General features: G+C 45.3%; 1 long non-coding RNA gene across 3 annotated transcripts in view; it reads left to right on the forward strand.

Moving 5' to 3' along the window:
• LOC134481165 (uncharacterized) overlaps positions 9,838–20,057 on the forward strand; it is an 18,122-nt gene continuing 7,902 nt past the window's right edge. For 2 of the 3 annotated variants that reach the window (XR_010056488.1, XR_010056487.1), the window contains exon 1: positions 19,903–20,057. This exon is cut by the window's right edge and continues 47 nt beyond it. This is a non-coding gene — a long non-coding RNA (uncharacterized LOC134481165). Of the gene's footprint in view, positions 10,038–19,902 lie in introns of those variants that run through there. The other variant, XR_010056486.1, reaches the window with a different exon arrangement.

Here is a 20,057-nt window from a genome sequence, read left to right on the forward strand (position 1 = left end):
AAGTATCTGACAACTCTTTATGTGGTTTATGGGTTACTCATGTCCCTGTTTGTGGGGCAATCACTTCAACTGAAACACTTCAATAGGTGTTTCATATTTTTGCTCAGGAGGATTATATTTCTAGTGTTCAACTCTTTTGCTGGTTATAGTGATAGGTTCTCCGTATAGATTTCTTTCTGTTTAATGTGTCTATTACTTTCCATTTTAGTCACACAAGCCAAACAAAAAGAGGTGTTTCTTTTTATACATATCACTGCCTTTAACATGTTGTCTGCGAATGCTGGTCTACCCTCAGACCTTCTTTAGCAGCCACAGCTCTTTCCAGAGCAGGCTCTGTGAACATCTGCATTTGTTCCTCTAATTTCCAGGTGGTCAGGAAGGAGAGCAGGCTTCATGGATGCAGTCCTTGTCCAGTTCAGGCACATTTCCCTACTTTTGTTCTCATTACTGATCCCTGCACAAGCCTGCCATTCTCCAACTACCACTGCTGAGAACACTCCCAGTGGGAAGTTCAGATGAGGCCTGTCATGGGCCACTTACCTTTACTTCCACAACAGAAAGATCATCCACCCGTAGATGGGGAAGGTGACCACAACTTTGGCCATGACCATCCCATCTATGGCTACCAGATTCAGCAGTGAATGATTCATCTGACCTCCTGTGTCCTCCAGACCAGTTGTGAAGACTTCAGAAGAGATGATGTAAGGGATCCTCATGGTGGTGCTGAGTGCTATGGAGAGATGAGAAGTGAGAAGACCTTCCCTGAATGAGGGAGGATGGGTGAGTGTCACATCTTGCATGCTCTGTAGGATGTGAAATGGGAAACAGCTGTCAGATGTTGACACAGAACAGGAAACAGATCCTTAAGACTGAGACTCTAGGAGAGCAGGCTCAAAATCACAGTTCCCAATGTCCTGGCTGTGTGTCCACAGATTTTTATTGGGTCACAAATAACTAAGCCAGAGAAATACAGTGAATTTTGACATAAACTTAAGTAAGTAACTGACATGAACTGTCCACATTCTACTTGAATCTTAGAGCCTGAGTTTGATCTTGAATATCCATATGAAGAACTACCTAAACTTTAACCCAGCCCAAAAGGCAGAAGCAGGCAGAACTCTGTGAGCTGACAGCCAGCCTGTCTACTTCCACACCAAACAGAGCAGAGTAAGCTGTAATCCTAGCACTTTGACGGTGGAACCAGGATTGTCCCTGTGGCTCACTGGCCAGCCAACCTGGTGTCCTTGGGGAATTTCAAGGCAATGAGAGAACCTGGTCCAAAATTAAACAAATGAGACCTTAGAATCTCCTCTAGCATCCACGTATAGATGAACAAATGTGCACACACACAGGCACATGCAGGCACACACACACACACAGACACACACACACACACACACACACACACACACACACACACACAGCTTAATAGACCCAGATGTTCCCACATACTGTATACAAACTGTGTATAATAGAAACTATATCATTTAAGATGTACAAAACAGCTCAGTGCAGGGCAGAGGTCATTCCTTTACTTTACAAACATCATAGACCAGCAGTTTTCAACCAGTAGGTAAGTATCTCACTGGGGTCCATAACAGGTATCTGGCATATCAGATATTTACACTATAACTCATAACAGTAGTAAAGTAAAATTATAAAGTAGCACATGATAGTGGTTTTTTATTTGCTGTCACATCATGAGGAATGTGTTAAAGTATGGCAGCATCAGGAAGGCTGACTCAGGAAACAGCTATATTCTCTCTGTCCCATAAACCCTAAAAACTATGGTTTGAGTTTGCATTAGGTCAATGTCAGCTCTAGCCTGCACAAATAACAAAACTACAGGTATCCCTCTTGTAGGTGGACCTTGATGTGATCATAAGCTAATGTCAGCACTTATGAGGCAGATTCAAAACAGATTTCTCTGAGTTCCAGGCCAGCCTGGTCTACATACTGAGTTTAAGGACAGTCAGAATAAATGCTAAGACCCTGTCTTACAAAAACTTAAACACACAAACAAACAACAATAATAACAAGAGCCACTGAGTAAGGTCCTGATAAACACTGACAGCTGAGAACATCCCCAGCTGCTATAGGGCCATGTGTAGGACCACACAGTGACTAGGCTGGGCCTCAGGTTTCCTGGGAGAATGCAGGTACATCTGCTTACAAAGACCACAGGGATCAAAAGACAAAACATCCAAATCATGTCAATGGTGACCTTATACTTGCAGAGCCTGCTGTCTTGTATGAGAGAGGGGAGGGCAAGGGAGGGGAACCGGAAGTTGGAAAACCGAGAGGAGACAAGACAGTAGATACGGAGAAATGACAAATGTTTCCTGGGGAACAGGGAGGGATAATAGGGACTGCGGAGACAGGTGCAGTTACACGTAGACCAGAAGATACCAAAATGATCCAGTGGTACCCACTATATGTTCTGGGTTTAGGTCGATCTGTGTGGAGATGCTGCACACAGGGACCAATTGGAGCCCTGCCACAGGACCAAGAGTGTTAGCCATATTCTGGACACTTTCATGCAACTTGAGGTTATATGGAAGAGTGTACCTGGGGAGGACAGCAGTTGCACTGGGAGGAAAGTTTTGAGATAAGGGGGAGGGCATGTGCTGAAGCCTAGGGAGTAGGTGTGGTTCTGTCTGAGCAGAGCATAACAGACAAGAGCAGAGGAGTCAGGAAAGACTTGTCACAATTATACAGAAAAGATGCTGCTGGAAGAGGTGTTAGCAGGGCCAAGGGAAAGGGATGTGAAAGAAAGCTCAAAGCTGTGGAGACTGAGGTGACATCTAGGGGACAAGCAAGCTGCAGTTGTCAAAGCCTGAGCCATGGTGGCTCACCATGGACGATGGAGAGTTGGGTCCCAGGAATCCACTGCCATCTCTTCCTATCTTCTGTGGTGCTCAGGCAGATGTTACAGAAGTATGTGGCCTGGTCATTCTCCTTCAAGTTAAGGATTCTGAGGAGTCCAGATATCTGACCCTGTGTCCAGTTCAGGCTGAGCCCGTCCTTGAAGTGCTCAAGAATGAAAGGTAGAATGGAGTTGTAGATGAATTTCCCATGGTATTCTTTCCATCTCCAGGCTATGCTCATCTGTGGATCCTGGGCCAACTCCCAGGGGAAGCAGAAGGAAAAAGGGATCTCAATGGAGCCACCCTGGACTCCAGAGAAGACAGCTGGTTGGTTAATTCCATAGTCATTTTTTCGTCTGTATCCTGCTGAGTTCCCTGGGAAAGACAGGGACAAGGACAAGACCTGTGAACGCTTGCTGTCTTTGCCCGCTCCCTCTGGCACAGTTTCCAACTCCCTGGGCTTTTTGGACAGGGACTCTAAAGCTACTCCACTTTCTAAAGGAGTCTTTCTACCTCCCCTCCACCTTCATAAAATACACACACACACACACACACACACACACACACACACACACACACAGAGAGAGAGAGAGACAGAGACAGAGACAGAGACAGAGAGACATGGACAGATAGTCAGAGAGAGAGGTAGACAGACAGAGACACACACAGAGAGATAGAGAGACCCAGTCACAGAGACACAGAGAGAAAACAAGGCACTGTTGACAGCTGACCAGATTCTTTGACCATCCCCAGTCTTCATCCTGAGCAAACATGGCCTCCCTCAGACCAGGCTCAGTGACTATTCAGACGCCAGTTCTTCACAAGACCCCAGCATTTAGACTCTCTGATTTTATGGGCAAGTTGTTTATTCCATAATAGACAGTGGTCAGAGAGGAAAGGCTCAAGCCTTCCTATTTCTTTTTGATGCCTCCCATTGCAGAAACTTCCCTCCCAGGACATCTCTTAGATAACACATACTGCAGGCTCTGTCTCCCCTCACATAGTAGTTAATGTCCTGGATGAAAACTATCCCTCTCTTCCTTCTTCGTGTAACACCACCTACCCACATACTTCCTGCTATCTCTTCCATAGTGACAATATCCAGATCCCAGATGGAACCCCAAAATACCTCACCCAGACTGGGACCTATGGAAAGTGAAAGAGATGATAGAGAGGGTGGTGGAAGGACAGTGGCAGGTGATTGTGGGGCAGTGGATTGTGCATCCACAAAGAAAATGTGGTAAGGTTGAAAGGATTAAGCAACCCAGGCAATTATCATAATTGAAAATGGTGTTTAAATCTACCCACAACCAGATTGCTTGAGGGATGATGAAAGGAACCCTGGTTCCTGATGAGGAGGCTTGAGGCCCCAGGGACACTGAAAGGAATGATACAAGCTTCACATGACTCCCAGTACACTAGGACAGTCACTAGCTACAGTCCTCCATATATTTGTGGTTATCAATCACATAAGAGCAATGCCCCAAGCCTTCCACAGGTAAAGGGCATGAAACAGGTCCCATAGGCTCAAGACAGATCTCCATTATAAGGAGGAACCTAAAGGCCTAGCAGCTTAGCAAATGAACCTTTCCTTACCAGACACTTCTCCCTGAAAAAGGTACTTAATCACAGGCCCACCTTGAGAAGTGGGGTAGAGTTTTATTCATCCACTTTCTGCCATGACAATAAATGTCTTAAAACCATGGACCATCTCTTTTCATTGGGATACACCATGGAGAGCTGTAGAGAAACCCCTTTGCCTACAGAACCATTATCTACTCTCCCACACAAGGCCTCTCTGCACTCAAAGGCACCTCTACCATAAGGGCAAACCAAGCACACCATCCTCTAGCTAAGGACCCTCGCTGCTGGACCAGCCAACCATAGCTCTCCCTTTTCACCCTCAGCCCTGGGCTAGATCCATCCTGTGGACACCCATTGTGTTGTCTACTCTTCCGTGGCATTACAGCAGTGCTTCAATGCACAAGAGCCTGAGAACCCAAAGGCTCTGACCTCCTTGGAGGCCCAGGGACTCCCAAGCCAGGTCCAGATGTGTCCTGCTTCAGACCATGCTTCCCCACACCTACGATGCTGTCTGGCGGTTTACCATAGGCAACCAGGTGGTAGCCTGTGGTAAGCATGGTCAACTTCCCTCAACCTGCTTCCCAGAGCAGCCTGATCCCTGTCGCGGAGCAGACAAGAAACCACATTAATCCTAAAATTGCTGTACTGAAACACATGACCATAAAACCCCATTGAGAGGACTATGAGAATATGTCTCAAAGGAGCAACAGACAATGCCCATCCCCATGCAAATGAGGCATCCCTAAATCTCATACCAAGCCAATAGAAATCATCTTCCTTTAGACCCCATCCCACTGCAATATATTTATAAGATTGTACCCATAAGGAATAAAGAACATAAGTTATTTCACCAAAGTCCCTCTGAGGCAGCTTTATGGGTCCTACCTTGGTGTTTCTCTCCCCACTCAATGAGGCTTTTAGCCTGCTGTAGCAAGAAATTGTTTACACCCTTGGCAGCTGCCCTTAGCCCCTGATTTGGGGCTGGCATTTTCCATGGCACCCTTTCTCCCCACTGAGCCTTCCTGCTTGTTGTTGTTGTTAAGAAGTTGTTTATGCCCCTGATTGGGCTCAGGACTTTCCACCACACAGACTTTTCCTGTTTTCCTGGTTAGGGATTTTCACGTGCCTTGTTTTCCACAGCTTTTGCCTCTGGTATATAAGGAGATCTCAGTAAACCCTTGGTGGCACTTGTTGAAAACTGGTGACACATGTACATGTTTTTATTCAATCCCGCAGACCTATGCCCGATATTCACACACTGGCGGTGCAGGCACTGACAGCTGCTAGTTTTATTGAGCTGTAACACCCTAAGGAAAGAGTATTCTCTCCTGAAGCTTTGTCACAGGAAGCTGCTACAGCCTACTTCACCAATTCCTTTTATCATGCCCAAGTTCTTCTAGTACTTTTTCCTACTGTTTCTCTCAGGCCACAGAACATACACTATAAACAAGTTTAGCCGGGGGAGAAGTCAACATCTACTCTCAACGTGAACCATAAAGTTCCCTTGTAGCAGATCACAGATCCTGTCTCCCTACGTGTAATCAATTAAGGATAAGCACCTATGTGATGTTGAGAATGGTGGCACTGTGTGAATCATTGCTGTGGGACTATCTATGGTTTTTCACTATTGAACAATAGAAACGGACCTGTGAAGTCACATGACAATTTGAGCAACTGCATTTAGGTTGCTTTTCTGTGTGCTGCTGCCTGTGGTGTTGAGATGCAAATGGACCACTATGGATGGCTACACAGACCACCATCATGGCATCTTTCTGTATGAACACATCAGGGATGCTCAGAGAAAACACCACCCCAGGTCCAAAGGTCACCATACCCATAAGGGCTGCTGAGTTCAACCTCAAGAGGCTTGGGTGACAACCACTGCAGACACAACAAAAATATTCCAGGACCCTTCACTTTAGCCATAAGAAGCCTTAATGATCTCTTTATGACCCCAGATATCTCCATTTAGTCTCATGGGATTGGAGATAATTTTCCAAATGCCTCAGCAAAGGACCATACATGATATTCATTTGAGGCTTGTAGTTGGTGGACTGCAGTTCATTGGTATCACACTACAACTATGACACATTGTGCTTGAAGGAACTTTATCAAGCATGTGTCAGAATAGAAAGTTTCTATGTTCTGTTAGGAGCTGGTCTGCTGACTATCAAAAGTTAAGACATACTGAACATGGCAAAAAGGAACTGTCCTAGGACAGAACCCAGAGTCCGGAATATCAACATTGCAGGAAATGAGAAAAGTAGTGTGTGTACTTGGACCTTTGAGGAAAGGAAGCCCAACATGGGGCTTAAACATACCTTTTTCTGTCAATGAGTGTGAAGAATGGAGGGAGGCGGGTCAAGTTTCTGGATGAGATGGCAGTGTGCAGGGAATAAGGGAGAGGGGAACCCTGATTCACAGGCTGTTATTCTCAAAAAGGACCATGGTCCTTACCCCTGTCCCACTGACTTGTATCCTAGACAGAGTCTGCCACTCACTTAGAGGTCACATATGGGAGATAAGGGTCAAGACAAATACTGAGAAGGATGCTTAGAGTGAGACTTTCATTTGCTGGAATGGTTCTTCTTCTGACATTAAGGTATACAGGAAAGTTGAGCTCAGTACTGGAAGAATAGGAACAAAGTTTTTCCGGATTGTGCACTCACGGGATCTCTTCTGAATCGTGTCCTGTGGAGAAACAGATTTCTCTGAGAGGTTTTCAGTGAAAGAGCTGTGATTTATTAGGAGTAAAAGGCTATATGAAATTTCCTAAATGATTATTGGTTATAGGAATACTGTACATGATTGGCTTGTGCTGAGGGTCTTAGAAAGCTTCATTTGCATGAAAAGATATTACAGGTGATGGATATATCTCAATGGAGAAACAGGAAATTAGACCTGAAATTCAGCCATCTTGTTATTACTTCTTCAAAACTGGCAAAGGTGTGGGTAGTACATGCTTCTTGGACCTGAATATGCAGACTGGAGGAGGGAAAACTCCTAACTTCTACTGCTCTCAGAATGAGATTTTTCAGGCTTGATCTTAGAATTGCTCTGAATTGGATCCTTGAATTGTTTTATTTATTATCCCACATTTATGAAAAAGTATTACAAATTCATGAACCAAAGGAAAACAACAGTCAGGCTCTCATGACCAGATTAACACAGGTTGACATGGGTTCGAAGGAGAGGACATCAGAGCTGACATGGAATCCTAGGATGTATCACAAGCAATCCTGCATCCATGTGCTCTCATTCCCATGCGGGAGGGAGGGAGCGTGGTGATATGCAGGGTGAGGCCCCTCAATCACTATTTTGAAGTATCTCACCTCCATGGTGACAGGTCATGGCACCAGGAGGTATGTTAAATGAGGACTAACAGATGATGTCTCACCAGGAGCCTGTGTGTGATCCTGACAGGCAGAGGACAATTGTCCACAGTCAGATTTCTCCATGTACCATTTGAGTCCCCAGAAATCACACTCAGATCACTGTGCTACGCAGTATTTCTACTGAGCTCCATATCTCACTGCCATACACTGTTTTGTTGTTCATTAATATAGCATTATAAAATACTACATTTACCATACGCTTATAAAATGTTATGACCATGATGGATCATCTTGAGAAATCCACACAGTTTTTTATACCATGGCTCTCATGGGTTTGCACCTCACCAATTAGGCTAGACTAGCTATATGATCAGCCCCATGCCTCTCCCTGTCTGTTGCTCATGCAGGGCTAGGATTATAAATTCCTGCCATATCCCTGATTTATAGTGTGCTTGGACCAGATCAACCTCAGGCCCTGATACCCATGTACACCTCTCTAGCTGAATCATCTCTCTTGCTCCCTTGCATGCCTCTCATAATAAACTTTCCCAAAGGGTCCCCAACCTTTTGGTATGACAGGTGATCATCTGACAGGTATTTAGGCTGTGGTTTAACCAAGCTTGTCCTTAAATTTGTTATGTATTCAAGGATGATTTGAAACTCCTACAGACCCTCCTTTCTGTGCCTCTCCTCAGTGGTGAACACAGGTGTGCATAATCCTTATCCTTTGTCTTTCAGTGGACAAAGAACATCATTTTCTGTCCATGACAAGCAAAAACACACTCTACCAGATGACATCTTTGGCTCAGTGAGGTAAGAATGTCCTCGTGGCCATGAGCACTCACCTCCAGATTTAATCTACCTTACCCTGCCTGTCTGAGGTCTCTGGGTAGAAGGTCATCTGGTTACTAACTCACACAAGGAGGGCCTGGACCTGACAAGACTGCCATAAGTCAGCTGCTGGACCCCACGTTTTTAATACAGCAGCGTCTGGTGGGGTCTAAGGATGCCAACTGCTCCCTGTGCTCAGCTGCACTGCTGCCAACTGCTGGACTCTTAATCTCAAATCATGATCTATTCTTGGGACAAGAAGTCTGTGGTTTTGGTGTGCACACAGGGCTTTTGCATATCACAGGACCATTGGAAGTGTCAGCCTGCAGGATAGGAATATGAGTGATGCTGAGGGAGTAGCACATGTTTCCCTACCTACCCCAAAATGAATGAGTAAATATCATTTAAAATATTGTAACCCACATTGGTCATGGGCATACAAGTCTAGATTTGGGAGGAAGAAGACAGAAGCACATGGATCTCATAGAGTTTGAAGCTGTATGGTGTATGTATCCAGATTTTAGACAGCAAAGAGGACAGAGTGAAAACTTGTGTCAAAGAATAAACAAACCAAAAAAACCCAACAACATAAACAATAAATCCCAGCCAAACTTACAAAAGTCTTTGTATCAAACAAAACACCAACCAATCAAAAGAGAAACACAAAGTTGATGGTGAATTTCGATGGTGCTGCTAATTACCATACCTGAGGTTGTCCTCTGCACTTCCATACATGGCCCCAAACTGTCTTGCACACACAGGTACTGGAACTCAAACATGTACCATGCAAGGGTCCTTTCACATATGATCTGCTACAACATATTGCCCATCATCATCCTGACTAAACAAGGCCTCCATGAGATGAGGCTATATGATTCTGGAGACTCTAGTTCCTGATGTTGTTCACAGCATTCAGACTCTCTGACTTTATAACTAATTAACTTATCCCATAACAGCAGGGGGAGAAAACAGGCTATACCCTTCCTGTTTCTCTGCAGATAATCCAATTCCAGAGGCATACTTAAGGTAACACATACTGCAGGCTCTGTGGGCCCAGGAGATACCCTCATAGATGAAAACTGTCCCTGTCTTCTCCCTTCTTGTCACCACATCCTTACACATACACTCATTGAATTCTCTTCCCTAGTGATGACACAAAGATCCAGAGTGTGGTCACAAAGTTACCCGGCAGACTGGTGCAGGGACAGAGTGGAGAAGCTAGAGAGGGTGGGGGAAGGATGGCAGCTGGTGGTGTAGACCTGGTCCTCAGCCTCAGATGAGCTCCTGCCTGTACACCTGTCCAGGGGAGTCCCCAGGAAGAGACTCTATACTTTGTTCTAAAGGTCCAATGAGTGGGACTGGGGAAAGAGTTCAGTCTCCCCCAACATCTGCTGATAGCCAAGGACAGAGACATTTATAGGTATGTCATCAAGTTTGTGGTCACAGAAGCTAAGAAACTCACACCCCCTCCTCAGGGTTATTATATTTAGCTTAAAACAAACCGAAACCAAAACAAATAAATGAACAAAAAACCAGAAAGTGTTAATACCCTACCATGTCGGTACATTTAGTAGGATGCAGCAGCAGGAGATTTTCTGACTTTGAGGCCAGACTTTGAGTACAAAGCAAGTTCCAGGACAATCAGATGTATATAATACAGAAACCCCCTACTCTAAAAAGAAGAAAACAAAAACAAACACACATAAACTGAAGTATTGCTAGTCACGTTATATTTTATATAAATCTGGAGAGAAGCTAAGTATCATATTCAAGTATCCATCTCCAACGAAAAGGGAGCTAAGTGAGGGCCTTTTCTAATGACACACTTTACTGATTTCATTGTTGTTAGGCTTTGCTGTTGATTTAAAGACAGAGTCTCATGTAACCCAGGCTGGCCTAAACTCAAGAAATACCAAGAATGGCCTCTAATTCTGTGGTTCTCAATCTTCCTAATGCTCTGATATCTCCTCATGTTTGGGTGACTCCAATCATAGGATTATTTCATTGGTATTTCATGACTGTAATTTTACTACAGTTATGATCATACTATAAACATCTGATATTCAGGATATCTGACTCCTGTGTAAAGGTTCTCCTAGCTTCAAAGAGGGGGTGACCCACACGTTGAGAATCAGTGTTACAATTGATAATATTCCCATCACTACCTGTCAATTGTTGGGATGACAGGAATGATATGATCCCCAATTTCTTTTAGTCCTTTTTCTTACTGATCAGTTCAGTCTAGGGAACATCAATTCCAAACACTTGTAACCAGGGCAGAAGCCCATATCTACTTTCTAGTTGGAACATAATGTTCCCTTTTGGCAGACCAGAGAGACAGGCTGCCTAAGTGTATACAACCTGACCTTAAGCACATATGTAGAGATGAGAATCTTGGCTCTCTAAGTCTTTGCTCTGGACTTATCTCTCGATTTTCCCTCTTATTCAATGGAAAAAGACCTGAGAAGTCACATGACCATTTGAACAAGTGGATTAAGGCTCCTTCTTTCTGGTGCATGAGACTCCTTGAGATGAATGGACAGACCAGCATCTTGGCAGCCTTCTGTGTAAACACACCAGGAATACCCAATATCTCCATGCCCATGAGAGCTGCTGAGATCAGTCTCAGGGGCTAGGATGCAGTCACAACCACAGTAGACATCTCACAACTGTTCCAGGACACTTCACATTAGCCACATCAGTTTTGGTGACCTCCTCATGACCAAATGGCTTCCCAATGACCAAAGAAAGACCCATGAATGATATTCATTTGAGGCTTGTGATTGGAGACCTGGAGCTGTATCCATACTTCTTCATTTATGGCTCACTATGGTTGGTAGATCTCTATCGAGCATGGCCATGAAATTGTTCTTTCATGAGAAGCATGGTTTCATTCCTTCTGGGTCACTGTGGATGGTTTCCTGTGTACCCACAAATTTTTATTATAAGGTGACCTGCTGACTATCAAACATTAGAACAGACTGGACTTGGGACAAATTTCCATTTTAGGAGAGAACCGTGAGTGCAGAACGTCAACATGGCAGGAAATGAGAAAGTGAGTATATACAGTTGGGCTTGTGAGTAAAGAAAGCTCAACATGGGACACAAGCAAGCCATGCTCTCACACTTGATGTGAAGCATGTGGAGTTGCGGGGGGGGCTCTACATGAGATGTCAGCATCCAGAGAGTAAAGAAGAAGAGAAATCTGATTGTCAGGCTGTGAGTTTCAATGAACACCATGGCCCTTAAACCTATCCCAGTGACCTACACCCTAGACACAGTCTACACTCTCCAAGAAGTGTCAGGAAGGGGAAGGGATGGGGGCTCAGGAGAGACACTGAGATGGATTGTGGGAGTAAGGTATTTATTAACAGTGTCAATAACTCCATGAGCAGAGAGACAACAGCACAGTCAGGCTCTCAGGCCCAGAGACACACAGGAGGACCTTGATTCCAAGGAGAGGGTATCCACGCCCCCATGGCAGAAGTGGGGGTAATTAAAGAATGGTGATTTTCACAGGAGAATCCTGCAGCCACGAGCTCTGACTCCCAGCGAGAAGACATGGAAGGCTGTGGGATGCAGGGTGTGTGATCACCAACACCTACTTTGATGTGAACTTGCCTCCCTGGTGAGAGATCCTAGCACTGGGGAGCCTGTTATTTAAGGAATAAAAGATTATTTGTTACCATTTTCTGGTGGCCAACCATGAGACACAGATGACAGTGTTCTCTGTGTATCATTTGGGTCCCCAGAAATCATTCCCAGGTCACTGGGCTAGGCAGCAGACTCCATTTCTGACTGAGCTATCTCACTGGCATATACTATGTTTCTTCCTTAATGTGTAATTTAAAATATTTCAGGTAACATCAATTTGGAAAATATTATGCCCATGATTTATCACCTTGAGCACTACCCCTCGTTTTTAAAGACACAGTCTTTCAGAGGCCTGAACCTCACCAGTTGTTCTAGACTAGGTGTTCAGCCAATCTGTCTCTGCCTGTCTCTTGCTTGACCAGGGTTGGAATTGCAAATTCCTGCCACATTCCTGGGTGCAAGCTCCTGATCCATCAAACTCAGGTCCTCCTACCACTGTGCCATGATTTTCTGACTGAATCATCGCTCTGGCTCCCTTCCATGCCTCTCATAGTAAACTTCCAAGCAGCTCCTCATCTGTCCCTTCAGATGACAGGCACTCAACTTACTAGACTTTAGGCTTTACTCTGCTGGCCTGTAGGAGAAGAAATTGTGTCAGTGGGTCAGTCATGTTGGTTCTCATTCCTGCCTCTCAGCTGTTCTCTGTGTGCACACAACAGGAGGGGACCAGGGCATCACACATGTCTGCATCACGCATCCAGGTGGGCACAGGTCTGAGAATCAACAGGACCTGACACCAGGAATCAGCCTACTTTCTGTATAACACAGCATGTCAGATGACTACTAGTGAACTCACTGATATCCTGTCTCCCTTACTGTCCTTTTCCCTGCTCTGCCTTCTTGACAAATCTCTGCCTTTACTGCTCTGCACTCACTGTGTCTCCCTCTTGCCTCCCTGAAATCTTGCTTTCTAGCTGTCCCTCTCAGTGTAGGCTGCTGCATCCTGCAGTTTCAGACTCAGGGATTTAATCACAGTCAGACTTCTGCGGTCATTCAGGCTGCAGCTCTTCCACCTCTCAGTTCTTCTACTTACAATAACAGAGGGCAGAGCCTGTCTGAAAGAGTGGGATACACATTTAAATGTTCATTTGAAAACTTCCATTACACTCCACCATCTATGCATCTCTATCCTTATCCTGTAGTCCCAACGGCTTTAAATCAGCTTTGAACTCAGTTGACATGTAGGTCTTGTGTTGGGTATACAAGATATTTGGAGACCAGTGGCCTACAGCTTGCTATGTAACTGTAGATAGACTTGAACCCCTGATTACCCTCTCTGGATTTCACAGTGGCTGGAATTTTTTGTCCCCCACTGTGTCCCCATTTTTATTTCTTAGAGTACCCATAAATATTTGAAGACAATTTATTTATACAAAAATGTAATGGGATTTTGCAAGAACACTGTATTTTCCAGTGTGTGTGTCTGTTTGTGTGTTGTGTATGTATGTGTATGTTTTGGAGGGACATAACGTATAAAATTTTCCGTTCTGAAAATATGCTTGAATTTAGAGTACATCCCTAATCTTTTTCAAAAATTTACTTTGAACAGAGCATAACCACATGTGAATATTTGCAAATGTGAACACTCATGTGCTGCTGGAGGACAACCTTGGGAATTTTCTTTTAGGAGCTGTCCTCTCTGGATTGTGAGGAAGGTCACTCATTGGTCTCATCCAGTACATAAGGTGGGCAGCACAGGGAGCCACAGGGATCCTAGCTCATCAGCCTGTCCTAGCATCTGACAACTCTTTATATGGCTCCTGGTGTCATGCTCATGTGACTGTTTGTGGAAAAATCACTTCAACTGAGACACTACAATGGGTGTTTCATGACTTCGCTGAGGAGGGTGAGATCTCTAGTGTCCAACTCTTGCTTGTTGTAGTGTTAAGTTCTCCATACACATTTCTTTCTCTTTCTGTGTCCATTAATTTCCATTTTACTTACACATGCCCAAGTCAAAGTGGTGTCTCTACTTATACATATCACTTCCTGTAACGTGTTATCTGCAAAAGCTGGTCTACCCTCATTTCTTCTACAGCAGACTCAGTTCTTACAGATGAACATTCAGCCCCTGAGGTTCTTACATGGCTACTTGAATTCCTTTGGAGCAGGCGCTGTGTTCATCTGCATTTGCTCCTCTGATTTCCAGGTGGTCAGGAAGGACAGCAGGCTCCATGCAGTTCTTGAGGAGGTCAGGCAAATTTCCCTCCTTCTGTTCTTTTTACTTTTCCCTGCCCTTCTCCATCTCCCACAGCTAAGAACACTCCCAGTAGGGGAGCTCGGGTGAGGCCTCTCCTGGACCACTTACCTTTGCTTCCACCACAGGAAGATCATCCATCCATAGAGGGGGATGATGACCACAACTTTGGCCATGACCATCCCAACCATGGCTCCCAGGTTCAGCAGTGAAGGATTCCTCTGGCCCCTTGTGTCCCCAGGCCAGCTGTGGGGACTGCAGAGGGGATGATGGAGGGGCTCCCTGGGGTAGTAGTGAGAGCTGTGGAGAGATGAGAAGTGAGAAAATCCTCCCTGGATGAACTGAGGAATGGATGAGTTTCACACCTTGTGTCCTCGGTTGGATTTGGGATACAGAACAGCTGTTAGAATTTCACACAAGGAAGGGAACACATGCTTAAGATGGAGACTCCAGAAGAACAAGCTTAGATGCACAGTCCCCAACTGTCCTGGCTGTGTGTTCACAAATTTACATTGGGTCACACATGACTACATTAGAAAAATTCAGCGATGTTTTTTTTTTCCCACTCAATATATATAACATACAGATATGGTTAGTTCATAGTGAGTTTGCTGCTTGGACCCAAGAACCTGAGTTTGGTCCCCAATATCAATATCAAGAACCTGGTGAAGTATGCATGACCCTTGCTCCTAGCCCAAGAGACAGAGGCAGGCAGAGCCCTGTGAGTGGACAGGTAACCTTGTCTATGTGTCTAGTTCTGTGTCAAACAGAGGCAAGTGATGTAATCCAAGAGCTGAGGAGGTGGAGACAGACTTGTGCCTGTGGCTCACTGGCCTGCCAACCTAGCCTCCATGAAAAACTTAAAGCCCGTGAGGGAGCTTGTCCCCCAAAACAAGGTGGATGAGAACTTAGGCTCTCCTGTAGCCACTACATACATAAATATATGTACAAACACACACACATACACACACACAAACACACACACACACACACACACACCTGCCATACACACTGAATATGCCAAAATGTGAAAAAGAAAAAACACAATTTTAGCTTTTCGTGTGCAGCTCTGTCCAGGGCAGAATACATTCCTTTGCTTTACACACATAACTGAGAAAATTTTTCCCAATATTTACCAATTTGCGAATTCTAAACCAGGGGTTCTTGACCTGTGTATCATTATCCCAACATGGATTACATATCAGGTATCACATATTTCAGGTATTTCATTGTGATTCATAAAAATAGGATAATTAAAATTATGAAGTACCAATGATATACTTTTAGGCATGTGGGTCCCCAGAACATGAAGAACTTTATAAAAGACTTGCACCTTTAGGAAATTAGAGAATGACTGAAGTAGACACATACATAAAATGGCTATTTTCTCTCTAAGTCCAGGCAGCAGCTATCAAACTCTAGTACAGTTCACCATTGTAGCTGTAGTACAGGTCAACATGGTAGCTGTGGCCTACACAGATAACTGCTCTGTGCACATCCTCCCATAGTTTGGCTTCGGACAGTCAAGAGGCACCTCAGGATGTTGTGGCACATGCTGTACTGCCCACAATCAGGAGGCAGAGGCAAGGCAGATTGGTGTGAGTTCAAGACTAGATGGGTCTATATTGTGAGTATTGGAAAAGCCAGGGCTACAAGCTGAGAAACTGATATAAACTAAATAAACAAGATAAAAAGAAAACAGGAAATAAAGAAATACTCACATTTTAAAAAAAAATGTGGTTATGGGGAGCAACAGAGAGAGGTTGAAGGAAACAATGCAGCAACACACAGGACCCAGATTCTCTTGGTTCCTATGCAGGAACACAAGTCACTACAATGGGCTCAGGGCTCTCAATCCAGGGGACTCCAGTTCCTTCAGCATCAGAGGGGCTGGAGGTATCAGAAGACCGAGCAGCCACATCATGGAAATGGAAACACTTTCTTAATCATTTTCTAATGATTGAAAAGACTGGGGAGAGAAGATAGGTGTATCCTGGGGAACTATGAGGTGAAATGAGGGACTATGGTGACATGTGGCAGTTACAGTTAGACCTGAGAACACCAGAACATCCAATGGCCCCTACTTTATGTTCTGTGCTGACATTGGAGCTATGTGAAGAAGCTGCACAGAGGTACCAACTAGAGCCCTGCCACAGAAACATGAGAGTCAGCTCCATCCCTGAGATTTATATTCACCTTGAGGTCACAGGTGAAAGAGGGCAGGACTGTAGTTAGTTTTGGGACAATAAGGGTGTGAACTATGGGGTACTGAAGCCGATAGTCCACTCTGATTCTGTCTGAGCAGAGGATGACAGACATAGGGGCAACAAAGACTTCTCCCAACTGCAAGGAAAAATGCTGGTGGCAGATGTTTGGGCAGAGATGAGGGAAAGGAATATGAAATGAAGCTCAGAATTGTGGACCCTGATGTGATATCTAGGGAACAAGGAAGGTACAGGTGCCAAAGCCTGAGTCATGGTGACTCACCATGAATGATGAGTTTTGTGCCATGGATTGACAGCCACAACTTCATGCCTTCAATTTTTCGAAGAAAAACTCGGCTGAAGTATGTGGCCTGGTCATTCTCCTTTAAGTTCATGATTCAGAGGACACCAGATGTCTGACCCTGTGTCCTATTCATGATGAGTCAGCCCTTAAAATGCTCATGAAGGAAAGGCTGGGTGGAGTTGTAGATGCCTTTCCCATGGAAGTGCTTCCATCTCCAGGCTATGCTCATTGACTGATTATTGGCCAACTCCCAGGGGAAATAGAATGAGAAGGGGATTTCAATGGAGCCACCCTGGACTCCAGAGAGGTGTTCTGGTTGGTAGACACCATAGTCATAGTTTTTTTGATATCCTGTTCATTTCCCTGGGAAGGACAGAGAGAATCTGAAGCCACTGCAGGGATTTAAAGGACAACCCTGAGCATCCTGAGCCTTCATCGGAAGGGAGGGGTGGGACACAGGGCAGGACTGTCCCTATGGCTAGGGAGACAGAAAAAAGAGGGAAGGGTTGGGTTGTGCTCACTCTGAAGATTGAACTCTTAGGGCAGAGAGACCTGGCTGGCTCCTCTACCAGACACTGTACACAAGACACCCACTTTTCCCAGCCACTCTGTCCCCTCCTCTGGTTCAGTCCCTGCTAATGAGGGCCCCAGCACTCACCAGTGTGCAGACATGCTGCCAACAGCAAAAGAAGGAGGATCCGAGCCATAGCCAGATTCTGTTCAGGAAGTGAGACCAGCAGGGCCGTCAGGAAGTCGAGGTTGCCCTGTCTAGGGACACTGGGGCACTCAGCAGTCCCGAGAGAATCAGGGTAAATAAAAACACATGCTCAGACATTCTCAAGGGGAAGACTGAATTGAGCAGGACCATCTCCACCTCCTTGTGGCCAGCAACTTCCTTTACTGATCTGGCTTCTGCTCTTCTGCTTTTGCAAAAGATCCACCCTTGTGGTTACTGACAACATGACAGGGCTCTTGGGCCCAGCCCCCACGTTTGGCTGGGAGACATATCCTAGCCCTTGGCATAGCTGGTTCTCCTCTCTTCCACCTTAACCATCTATCTCATCTACACTATTCCATTTCCTAAGTGGCTTATAATCACTGTGCCCCTTTCCTCTATATTTCCTCTATTCCTTCCCTTCCCCTCCTCAATCTCTTTTGTATTATGTCCACCACTGTTGCTCTCTGCTCCTTTTCTTCTCTCTCTCATCCTTCTCTCTACGTAATGTATCTTCCTTCTCTTCCTGTGTCTCTCTCTTGTTAAAAATCCTTTCTGCTTCCTTAAGCAAGTCCTGCAAGGTATAACCCTGCAAATTCTCCAATCTCTGTAGCTTGGCCCTAATATCTGGTGCGGCCTGCCAGATGAAGGACATAGAGACACTCGTCATCTGTCCTGGGTCATCTGGATCATAGGTAGTATACATGCGATAGGCCTCCTTAAGTCTTTCCAAAAAAGCTGAGAGGGTCTCATCAGCCCTCTGTAAAACCTGTTTCACCTGTGCCAAATTGGTAGGGTGCCATGCAGCCCCTCAGAGACCCAATAGGAGCAACTGGTAATAAAAGCGTAGGTGTCCCCTACTGTCAGCCGTAGTGAAATCCCAGTTTGGCCTCGTGAGTGGAAACTGGTCATCAATTGCACCAGGCAGCTGAGTAGGGCGCCCATCGTCCCCCAGGACATGCTTTTTAGCCTCCAGGAACACTCTCTGTTTTTCTTCTGAAGTCAAGAGAGCCTGTAAGAGCTGTTGACAATCATCCCAAGTGGGCTGATGTGTGAGAAAAACATACTCTATTAGTTCAGCCACCGGGTCCTTGAAAAAAGGAGGATTGTGCTGCTTCCAGTTATAGATGTCAGCCGCTGAAAAGGGCCAATACTGCGCGGCTTCGGCGCAAAACCGAAAGTAAGAAGTCAGATGGGTGCACCGAGGGTCCGGATCCCTCTCCCCCAACCAAAACCAAGTATCCTTCCGATACGGGCTGAGACCCGAAAAAACCGGCTCCAACTACCCTTGAAACGTCTTCCAGGGCTGCAGGTGAGAAGTCCGACCCTTCTCTGGTCAGCACAAATACAAATGGCCTACCTCTAAGCCAACTAACTGAGCATTTACAGAACAAGGCACAAAGCAAGACAGACAAGACAAACACTGGCCAGCTTACCTCCCAGTGGGTGGTCGGCGGTCTCTGGGCAGAGGATCTCCGATCCCAGACGAGCCCCCAAATGAAAGACCCTCAGAGAGAATCTTCTCTCAGGAGGGAGATCTTCAAGCCCAATGACCAGTCCGAGTCCACAGGCTGTAATCTGTAAGAGGGTTTATTGATCAGGATACACAGGTATCTGTAGGTGTCTCAGTCATTTCGGAAGACTGGCGCACCTAGCATAGCTAGGGACGGGTTTTTATAGGATTCTGAAGAGCAGAAGCAAGCTTACAGAAGCAAACGCATGGTTACAGATACTTGATTGGTGGATTAAATGAGGCATAAGTGTATATTACCTAATTTGGATATAATCATAACAATGAGTTTGCAAAAGAGTTCATGCTGGTCAGGGTGTCCGGGAAGTCAGGGGCTTATCTTCTCTTGCCAGGTGGCCCATGAAGCAATACCAATAATTTAAACTGGTTTCTGCATTTTGTTTTCTTTTTATGGTCTGTTTTGTCTAAATGATGGGTCAGTTTGTCCCACAAAACTTGGACATATCTGGACTTTCCCAGGCTTGTTTTAGTTCTGAGTCTGTGTATCTAAAAACTTACTTTTTACTTCTATAGTTGTAGGCCTTAGGCTTGTACAATTTCCTTTCCGGAAGGGGGTCTTTCAAGAGAAAGCAGAGATGTGTCAAGAGGTTAGAGCAGGGGGAAGGAAGGGAAGGGGGGAGGAAGGGAAATGAGTCAGTACACTAGTAGGCATTGCTCTGACTTGCTGTGTTGTACAGATCAACCGACCACTACCCTAAGGTCCTGGTGACTCTTAGTCCTGTCCCTGCCTGGCTGCAGCAGAGCTGTTTGCTGCCCTGGTCCCCTCCTGTTGTATGAACACAGAGATCAGCTGAGAGGCAGGACTGAGAACCAGCATGGCTGACAGACTGACACA

Source organism: Rattus norvegicus, chromosome 12 (assembly GCF_036323735.1).
Source record: "Rattus norvegicus strain BN/NHsdMcwi chromosome 12, GRCr8, whole genome shotgun sequence".
NCBI classification, from domain to species: Eukaryota; Metazoa; Chordata; class Mammalia; order Rodentia; family Muridae; genus Rattus; species Rattus norvegicus.